The sequence below is a fragment of the Triticum dicoccoides genome, chromosome 5B (genome assembly GCF_002162155.2).
Source record: "Triticum dicoccoides isolate Atlit2015 ecotype Zavitan chromosome 5B, WEW_v2.0, whole genome shotgun sequence".
Classification (NCBI taxonomy): Eukaryota; Viridiplantae; Streptophyta; class Magnoliopsida; order Poales; family Poaceae; genus Triticum; species Triticum dicoccoides.
In genome coordinates this window covers 45,897,690-45,908,542 of record NC_041389.1, presented here as the reverse complement: position 1 = coordinate 45,908,542, position 10,853 = coordinate 45,897,690, and positions in this window count along the sequence as shown.

Here is a 10,853-nt window from a genome sequence, read left to right as displayed (position 1 = left end):
GTAGTACGACATGACGTCATTACCCGGCCATTATTTTGAATTTGGCATGTCTTGTCAAAGCAGAGATCGTGTCTCCTTATTACGGGATTTTCATCAACACGGGCATGGGTAACCCAACCGTTCTGTTGGCATGATTCCACGGAAATAGGCATGTTTTAAGGCCACGGAGGGGACGCTTGATATCCATCGCCATTATAAAGAGGTTAGGGTGTGTCCTCTTTTTTCTGTGCTAGTTCTTCCCTCTGTCTCCCCCCTCAAGCCCCAACACTCAAGGGTTAATCTAGTTGCTTCAAGCCTCCAGCCATGTCCAGACCCAACCTTCAAGGCCGGTGGATGTCCTCCTCTGTCACAGAGGAAGACATCTCGAAGCTTAGGGAGGCAAGATACTTGACTGTGGAAATCTACCACAGGCTTCCTGCTCAAGGGCAGGTTATTCCTACTCCCAGATCCAATGAGAGAGTCGTTTTCATCTCTCACTTTCTCCGAGGGCTTGGGTTTGCTCTCCATCCCTTTGTTCGAGGACTTATGTTTTATTAGGGGCTAGATTTCCATGATCTTGCTCCACGCTCCTTCCTCCACATCGCGGCGTTCATTACCACATGTGAGGCCTTCCTCTGTACCTCCCCACACTTCGGCTTATGGCTCAAGACCTTTAGCGTAAAACCGAAGGTAATCGGCGGAGACAAGCAGAGTGCGGAGGCGCTTCAATAAGAAAGCTTGTCAACTCCACTTGGCCAAAGGGTTCCTTCGCAGAATCTTCTGATTTATGGCAGCGGGAGTGGTTTTACATCACCAAACCCCGCGGTACAAAGCGGGTAGCTGCTCTTGCGTTTTGCCCCGGTCCTCCGCCACAACTCGCATCGTGGATTAACAAGGGGCTGGACTGGGGATCTACAGACAAAGTGCGGACACTACAAAGCCGCATCCGGAGCCTTATTAAGAAGGACACCGGTCTCATCAATGTAATCCAAGTAATGCTGGTCCGCCGAATCCTACCCTGTCAGCGACGCCCTCTCCGTATGTGGGACTTTAATCCGGAAGGTCCACAGACTCTTCAGTACCTCTCCGGCATGATGCTCGAAGAGATGTGGAAATTGTTCTTCGGTGCACGAAAAAAGTGGCTGGATACTACAAAAGACATCGGTCTTGACTGCCACCATCCAGATACTCCAGTAACTACTCGACTCCCGAACACAATTTAGTCGAATTATCCATGACAATATACTGATAAAACTCTATTCGGCCAGGGCTGGCTAAAGAAGGCGGAGAGAATCAGGTGTTCGGCTCCACTTCTCGAAGATACTGTCGATCCATTATTAACAAGGATACTGGCTCCGGCGCCGTATCAAGTGCCGGCGGGGGAAGATAAGGAGGAGAGAGAAGAGGGCCAAGGCGACCTTCATTCTAGAGGCACACTAGGGAATTTATCCGGCGAGACCGGAACTTCCACTTCCGAAAGTGGAAGGGAAGGGCAAGCTGACATCCCTTCTCCTCATGGGACCGCCTCCGAAGACTTGAAAAGAGAAGCTTCTAAGCGGGGGAAGACATCCCAGTCAGGGGATGACGCTGACACGCAGTCACCCCATAAAGATGAGCCCCTAGCTAGATAGTAAGTGATCCAAGGTGTTTTACACATGTCCCTTACTTTCCTGGCTATAAGGGTAATATTTTAAACTCATGTTTGCAGTTTGGCACGCAACCCTCCTCAACAGTCCTCCTCTTCAGGGGATCTATTTCTGGAGATGATGGAGAGTGAGATGCCTCCACAGATTTCCCTGCCGGATAAGGCAGACGACGCCGAGGTGTCGTCCCGGAAGATCCTTCCCGATCTGCAAGTGGCGCAAGGGACAGTGAGGACCGGGGCCGAAGGTAATACTTCAGCCGCCTAGGGTCCAGGGTGTGCGGCTCCTACAGGGGACAACAAAAGTCCCAGACTATCCACTGTCCAAGGGACGCCGGATGCACTGGTGGATATTTTGCAACATGCCTCTGTCTCAGAGGAACATCGTACCTTGATGGGTACGGTGTTGGAACGAGTTCGGTCCGTGAAAAGCAGATTGAATGAAGCCTTCTCTAGCCTACTAAGAGGCTTCAAGGTACATAGTGTAATTTCTGTTATATTATAAGTGCGAATTGCACCTGTGTATAGATAGCAGCCCCTGAGACTCTGGTTTACATTCAAAGGAATGCAATCAGAGGATCCAATATATGCTCAAGAAATGATATGACAAATTGAAACACAGGTTGTTACATCCGTGGGGACTGCCCAAGCTATCGAGGTAGCACATTTGAAGCAGAAAGTTGATGCGGCGGATGATGATATCACACTTATGAACAGGCGGCTCGACGAGGCGCAAGGTATGTCTCTCGCGCACTCAGTACATGCTAGTATTGTGGAATGAGCTTGGTATAAAAAAAATTATATGCATAACTGCAAATAGTGTTGTCGCAGTTGAGACCCTTCGGGCGGAACTTGTCTAGGCCATGGAGCAAGTCAGGATGAGTAATGCGGCTGCCGAGAAGACAGTCGTCGAATTAAAAGTGGAGCAGGCTGCTCGGCGTCAGTGTGAGGAGAGGATATCCACCATGGCACTTGAATTGAAGAATGCCACTAGCCGATGCCAAGATCTTGAGAAAGATAACAAAGCCAAAGCGTTCGAACTGGACAAGGCCTTACAAGAGGCGAAGGAAGCCCAGTCTGAGTCTAGAGCAGCTTGGGAGGAGATCCGACAAGCTGGGGAGATCGTGGCTTGTAAGCCCTTTTTATTGCAAACTAAGTTTGGCGATCCGAAGTATGCTCCACTTAATCAACGATGGAGCTCTCCTGACCCCTTTATGGACCTGCCGAAGAGTGCTACCGATGCGAATCAGTTTTTCCACGTGCAAGAAGGACATGCAACGGAAAAGATGTTTTGGTCGCAATTTGACACGCCAAAACGTCCACTGTTGAATGAATAGATGCCCCAATGGGCCGAGCTTCACGGGATGTCCGGCGCTACCATGAAGGATGTCATGGCCCGGCTATGGCCAACTGAACCCATTCCGGATAGTTATTTTGGTTTGGTGCAGCGGCTTGTTAACGCAGTGTCGCGTATCGACGTTGTGAAGCGGTCAATGTGCATAGAAGGTGCACGGATGACCCTTGCCCGTGTCAAGATATACTGGGCGAAGATGACGGCCACCGATTTTGCAGTGTAGAGTCCACCCGAAGGCAAGGACGTTAACATGCCAGAACATTACTTTGAAGATGTCATAGAGGGTGCCCGCTTAATAGAGGGTCGGTGCTCGAAATATATTATGTTCAAGTGAGGTGTATCAAAATTGTAATAACAATATTATGATACATTTAAGGCTATGTTTTTATACTTTTTGCCCGAAAAGTTATAATGCCTCCTGTGCGGCCATCTTATTATATTCAATCTGAAAGTTTGCAGTCGTCGGCTTTAGCCCCCTTGCATATAATGCAGGGGTATTCGGAAAAGCACTTGATCACACTTGACCCAACGTCTTGGTCCGTGAAGGAGGTGTTAGTGCGGTGAATAAGGCAATCGGACTATAGAGCTTTAACACTTTCACTTAGCCATAGGAGTTTGACGGTGGGGCTACTATATAGCCCCTGGTATGTCCGCCGTTATCCACATACGGTGTGATTACATACGTGACTAGAATAATGATCTTTCATTTAACACGGAGGGAATCACGAGGATTCCATGAGTCATCGAGTGGTTGACCAGCTCTCGCCGCATCATGATAGTCAGTTTTCGGCATTCTCTACTGAGCTGCTCGCCCGGGCTAGCCGGTACACAATCACAGTAGTTCTCCCTTTACTACCTTAGCCGATATAGCGGAACATAAGGTATCAAGCACAGGAGCTGGGCAACCCAACTATTGACCAAAGACATGATACAGAGCTGATGCATATAAGGCCAAACTCGTGACGCCGAACACTCTCTATAGGTGTTCGGACTTTACAATATACATCGGGCTGGATACAGCCCCTGGTGATAAAACCCATGGTATCAAGGCACATGTGGTAATCCGACATGGGGAAAGAGCGTGGGTGGTGAGAGCATAGATCTCAAAACACAGTATGAACCGGGATGCTTCTATAACATCCACTTTAGTACGGCAAGCCGTATGTTTACAGATGATGCCAGTATCTTTCTTGGATATTTTACATGCCAGAAAAGTATAAAACAACAAAAGATAAAAAAAGGTTTATGTAGGGTCTTAATCTAAAAAAGAAACCTTAATGCGGGGCCCTGCTGCACGTCTGCACCTTTGTCTCTGTTGTGAAGTGTCCTTGAAGGTATAGTATGATGGCCATCTATAAAAAAAAGAGGCCAGGTTAAAGAATCTAGTGTGGCCGTGAGTAAAGCTGGTTTGTTTTAGTGAACCGTGAAGGATAACTTCTAGGGTCCGGATAGGGTCGACCCGAACTATGGACCTTTTGTGTGTAGAATGCCCCCGAAGCCGCCAAGGAATTTTGAGTATATCTCCTTATGGGGCGGTCGATGAGGGCGTAGCTACTAATCAAGCTCAGGTTTATCTAAGCTGCCGCACTGAGTTGTGCGCCGGACACGTTTAGCTGTGTCTGCGGTCTTAATGACCGATGAGCTGTTCGGCTTGAATAGGTCGTTTTGTGCTTCGACTGCTAGGGGCGCCGTGTATTCCTCTGTGTGGAGGGAGCGCTCCATATTTCCACTAATCGTAATGACGCCACGAGGTCCAGACATTTTGAGTTTTAGATAAGCATAATGCGGGACTGCATTAAAACGGACGAAGGCCGTTCTTCCGAGTAGTGCATGATAGCCGCTTCGGAACGGAGCAATGTCGAAAATTAGTTCTTTGCTTTGGAAGTTGTCCGGCGAGCCGAAGACAACATCCAACGTTAGAGAGCCAGTGCAGCGGGCTTCCACGCCCGGTATAACTCATTTAAAGGTAGTGCTGCTTGGCTTGATTCTTGACGGGTCTATCCCCATCTTGCAGACAGTGTTCTGATATATCAGATTGAGACTGCTGCCGCCGTCCATGAGGACTCAAATGAGGTGGTATCCGTCGATTATTGGGTCGAGCACTAGGGCAGCCGAACCTCCGTGACGGATACTAGTCGGGTGATCCTTGCGATCAAAGGTAATCGGACAGGCCGACCATGGGTTGAACTTGGGGGTGACTGGCTCAACGGCGTAGACATCGCGGAGTGCGCGCTTGCGCTCCCACTTTGGGATATGAGTGGCGTAGATCATGTTCACTATTTTGATCTCTGGTGGAAATTTCTTTTGTCCCCCTGTGTTCTACTGGCGAGGTTCATCCTCGTCTTCACTCTGAGGTCCCTTCCCTTTGTGTTCGGCGTTAAGTTTGCCGGCCTACTTGAAGACCCAACACTCTCTGTTGGTATGATTGGATGGTTTATCCGAATTGTCGTGCATCTGGCAGGACTTGTCTAGAATTTTATCCAGGTTGGATGGACCATCCTTGTTGCCTTTAAATGGCTTCTTCCGTTGACAAAGTCTGGAGCCCCTGAATCCGGCATTTGCCGATGTATTATCTGGGCTTTCTTCATTGTTCCGGCGTTTGTTCTTGTTGCTTCATGGTTTTCCATTGCCATCCCTGACTTCGGAGGTGCCAGGATCACTGGTGCTGCTACGGGCTAACCAGCTGTCTTCGCTCGCGCAAAAGCGGGTCGTGAGTGTAGTTAAGGCGGCCATTGTCCTTGGCTTTTCCTGGCCGAGGTGTTTGGCCATCCATTCGTCCCGGACACTGTGTTTGAAGGCCGCTAAGGCTTCGGCGTCCGGACAGTCGACAATCTGGTTCTTCTTAGTAAGAAACCTGTTCCAAAGCTTACGGGCTGATTCTCCGGGTTGTTGGATTTTGTGACTTAGATCGTCTGCATCTGGACGCCGGACGTAGGTCCCTTCGAAATTGGCCCAGAAGGCATCCTCGAGTTCTTCCCAGCTTCCGATGGAGTTTTCGGGGAGGCTTTTCAGCAAGTGCCGAGCTGGTCCTTTTAGCTTGAGGGGCAAATATTTAATGGCGTGGAGATCATCTCCGCGAGCCATGTGGATGTGAAGAATAAAGTCTTCTATCCAAACCTCGGGGTCCGTTGTTCCATCATATGCCTCGATGTTTACAGGTTTGAACCCCTCTGGAAAATCGTGTTCCAACACCTCATCGATGAAGCACAGGGGGTGTGCAACACCCCTGTATCTGGCTGTGTCATGGATTGAGTCCAGCGGTTGTAGTGTTCGGTATTGGTTCCAAGCTGGTAAATGATCGGCATGTTTTCCTTGATAATAGTGATCCCGTGTAGGAGCATGTTCCCTGGATCCATAGATGGACCTGGTTTTGCCAGCTTTTTTGTCCACGTCCTCACGTAGATCGTGTTTCCTGTCCTGGGCCGCAGCCTTTCTTCCTTTGCAGGGAGGGGGCGCGGGCTTGTGTACGGCATTGCTAGCCGCTCTGTCGCGACCGCGAGGTGGTTGGTCCGACCAGTCGGTCGTATTGTTTTTCGGCGGTATAGGCGCGATAGCTTCGTCGTCGAATTCGGGCAGCAGCTTGCATTTAGGATAGCTCTTTGTTTGGCGGTTACCGCCGTATTTTTCCTCAGCGTCCAGAACTTCGTTCCATCTGTCATTGAGCATATCCTACGCAGCTTTAAGCCGCTGCTTCTGCTTCTTCAGGCTCCTTGCGGTGGCGATTAGCCTTTGGTGGAGGCGTTCTTGTTCTAATGGTTCTTCTGGGATGACGAACTCGTCGTCGCCCAGGTTGATCTCCTCTTCAGAGATGGGTTGGTAACTGTTATCTTCGGCGTCGCTGTGCTCAGACAACATCTCCGGACTTTTTTCGCTGTCCTCTCGCACACCCTGCTCCAGCGTTGGGTCTGCAGTGTCCTCGACTTGGCTCAGATTATCGTCGGTGTCCGTGACAATGTTGCTGTTTTTCTTTTTAATGGATCGAGGTCGGCGCTTGGGAGGTTCATCGACGGGCCTGTTGTTATCGCCGTCGGCCTCATTCTCCTTCCGTGCGTCCACCATGTATATATCGTATGATGATGTAGCTGTCCACTGCCCCAAAGGTGGTGGTTTTTGTGCCTGCTCTTCTCCGGCATCGTCGTCCATACCATCGATGTCTTTGGAGTCATAATCGAGCGTGTCGGTTAAATACTCGATAGTGGCAATGAAGTGGGCGGTGGGTGGGGAACGAATTTCTTGATCATCCACTTCCCATTCGAGTCGGACATAGTTCGGCATGGAATCCCCTGACAAGGAGAGGGATTTTAATGAGTTTAACACATCGCCAAAAGGCGAGTGCTGGAAGATGTCCGCGGAGCCGAACTCCAAGACCAGCACCCAACCAGGTTCGATGGACGCGGATACACGCGATCCGGAGCCCAGGGCCGGAGACGAGTCCGGGGTTCCAGTAACACAAGCCCAGCTCGATGTTGGGTCTGTGTGCGGCTCAAGCGTCGCTGAGTCTGCGGCCTCCGCGGCGGGGCTGAGCTTCCCGTCTTCGGATGACGCAGTCCGCTCCGGCTCTAAGGCCAGGGCAGTCACAGGCGCTAGCTCCTGTGTTCGAGGAGGAAGGTCTCCCCCTGGACTGCATTGTGGTGGCCGAGGACAGCCGTCATGGGCTCGAATCCATCGAAGATCAAGTCTCCACGGGTATCGGCCACAAAATTCATGCTTCCAAATCTAACCTTATGGCCAGGGGCGTAGCTATCGATCTGCTCTAGATGGCCAAGCGAGTTGGCCCGCGGTGCGAAGCCGCCGAATACGAAGATATGTCCGGGGAGGAAGGTCTCCCCCTGGACTGCATTGCTGTAGACGATTGATGGAGCCATCGAACCTATCTTCGACGACACAGAGGAACTCTCAATGAAAGCACCAATGTTGGTGTCAAAACCGACGGATCTCGTGTAGGGGGTCCCGAACTGTGCGTCTAAGGCTAATGGTAACAGGAGGCGGGGGACACGATGTTTACTCAGGTTCGGGCCCTCTCTATGGAGGTAATACCCTACTTCCTGCTTGATTGATCTTGATGAATATGAGTATTACAAGAGTTGATCTACCAGAAGATCGTAATGGCTAAACCCTAGAAGTCTAGCCTATGAGATTATGAATATTGTGACTAAACCCTAGAAGTCTAAACCCTCCGGTTTATATAGACACCGGGGGAGCTAGGGTTGTACACAATCGGTTTACAAAGAAAGAAATCTTCGTATCCGAATCGACAAGCTTGCCTTCCACGCCAAGGAGAGTCCCATCCGGGCACTGGACGCAGTCTTCTATCTTGTGTCTTCATAGTCCAACAGTCCGGCCACAGTATATAGTTCGGCTATCCGAGGACCCCTTAGTCTAGGACTCCCTCACCCACCACTCGCGCCGCCCATAGGCGTTGAGGCGGCTGAGGGGGGTGATGCCGTTGGCGGAGGCGATCTGCTCTCCGCGGCGGCGCTTGAAGTACATCGTCAATAGCGTGTGGTTGTCGACGGCGTACCTCGGCTCGTTCTGTTGCGCCTCCGTCAGCGACGAGCGGATGCGGGCGATCTCGGCCCGCCGTGCAGCCCCTTCGGGCACCGGTGGTACCGGGACGCCACCGACGCTCAACTTCCACGAGCCCGACACCTGCATGTCTGGGGCGCCAGATAGTCGGCCTCATAGAGGAGGCGTGCCTCATCCTCGTGGAGATGGCGACGGCCGAAGCTGTTCGCCGCCGCGGCGTCGCCGGGATACCGCTCAGCCATTGCTCGTCGGCGGGAAGAGGGGGGAGAGTTGCTTCTGTGGTGAGACGAGGCGAGTTGCGGCGACTATGGCGTTCACCGGCGGGGAGGCCGGCTTTTATAGCTGAAGCGGGGCGGTGAAAGCCTGCATGTCGGGCAACGCGTGGCGGAAGCGGGAGGGACACACATCGGTGGCGTCTTCCCTGCGCCGCCCGTGAAGCATCAATAAAGGCTGACCGGTGCGGTAGCGCAGCAGCCTTGGCATTGATTCCTGCGGGAACTGAGGCGATGAGGATGATGAAGCGGCGTCTCGCTGACTCAGCAGGCCCATCCCCATTCGCGCCAAAATCGCTTTTCCCAGCGCCCCCCAACGCGCCGGGTTCGGCTTGGGTCTGCTGGCACCCGTTTCGGCCCAAACCGACGAAAAAGGGGCTCCTGGAGGGCACGATTGGGCCGTTTTGGGGCGCCGACGGCGAAAAAACGCCATGGGGGCGCCGATGGCACGTAAATGTAACCAATTTAATGATCGTCTTTGTTTGGCACTCCATGATTGGTTAACTTCTTGCGGGGTGGTGATTAGTTAATCATCTTTAATATTCCCTGACGGTGCCAAAAGCAACGTGCTAATTAATCACGCAGTGCGTAGAGGAAATGATGAGAACTAGGAAACACGAGACCAGTTTTGATTCCTATCATCATCATCATCATCCTGATTTTCTTTGAAAAAAAAAAGATCATCATCCTGATTTGCTTGTTTTTGCATCCAATGGGCCGTGGAAAATAGTTAACTCTTCAGTTGCAAAAAAATAAATCTTCCGTTGCAAATTCTATCCCATGTAATTTCTGTAAAACAAAAGAATAAAGAACAGTACGGTCCACGAGTCACATTGTACCCAGTCAACCTCTCCTCCCAAGAATTCGTCGGTCAGCGGCAGGATCGACAATTACTCCTTCCGTCCGGAAATATTTGTCATCAAAATGAATAAAAAAAGATATATCTACATGTATTTTAGTTCTACATACATCTTTTTCTGTTCATTTTGATCACAAGTATTTTCGGACCGAGGGAGTATCTGTTTACCCGGCGCACCCGGTGTTCGTCTAAAGCCATGTGAAGAAAATCTGATGCTTAAAGCTTGACCTCGCTCGCGCGCTCATCGTAGATTTAGCCATAGCTTCCTCGCTCGCACGCTCGTCGTAGATTTGGCCATCAGCTAGCCGATGCTGCTCAAGGAGGAAGAGGTTGTGTCGCTGCTCCTCCTACGCCTACCAAAATGCAGACATAGGCGCTGGCGTCGGCATCTCCTCCGTCATGGCGGCGTTGAAGTGCATCTGATAAATGGTCAAGCCGGCTTAAGCAAGCACGGACGCAGCGCCGAGTCGTCATCAAAGTCAGTCTTCATCATGGGGTCGTTGTTGGAGGCCTTCGGGGAGCTGGCCGGCATGCCAGTCTCTATTCACCAGACAGGACGGCTCTGGCAGGCGGCCGCTCGCGGCCACCTCGAGCTTCTGCTTCGTCAAGAGTCTCTCCCATAACGCATTCCACTCGCGGTTATGGCGTATGTGGTGCACGGGATCGAGGAGGATGTGGAGCAAGCTTGGTGTGGTGTGGTTTAAGCCGAGTGTGGCTGCCTTAAAATAGCGGATGCCCGTGAGGCCAAGCGTCCAGGCGGAGGAGTTGATTTCTTGGTGGCGTACCTGTTTAATGCTGGAAAACAGACGAACAGGTATTGGACATGCGCAATAGATATCGGCTTGTCTAGTAACGTCTCTCCGGCATTGAACAGGCGCGGACACCGGGACACGTCACAGACGATACCCTAGGCCGGCCAGACGATTAAATGTCGGTGCTAGTTAGAAGTCACATCCGGTTTGGGGTGGCATCAATACGAAGCGGCAACTTAATGTGGGTAGCTATTTCGGGAGCGAAAGGGCGTGAACAATGAGAAGGGTTTGGGTTTGGGCCGGCCAGCAGACAGATACAATACCACGTTGGATGACACAACATTTCGATCATGCAGTCCAGACGGTTACGGGTGGTTTGAGGGTCTGTGTTGAAGATGTCTTCAACGAATGCTCGACTGTACTAGTTAAAACCAGTGGCGAAGCTTAGTACAACTCTGAGGGGGCCGTG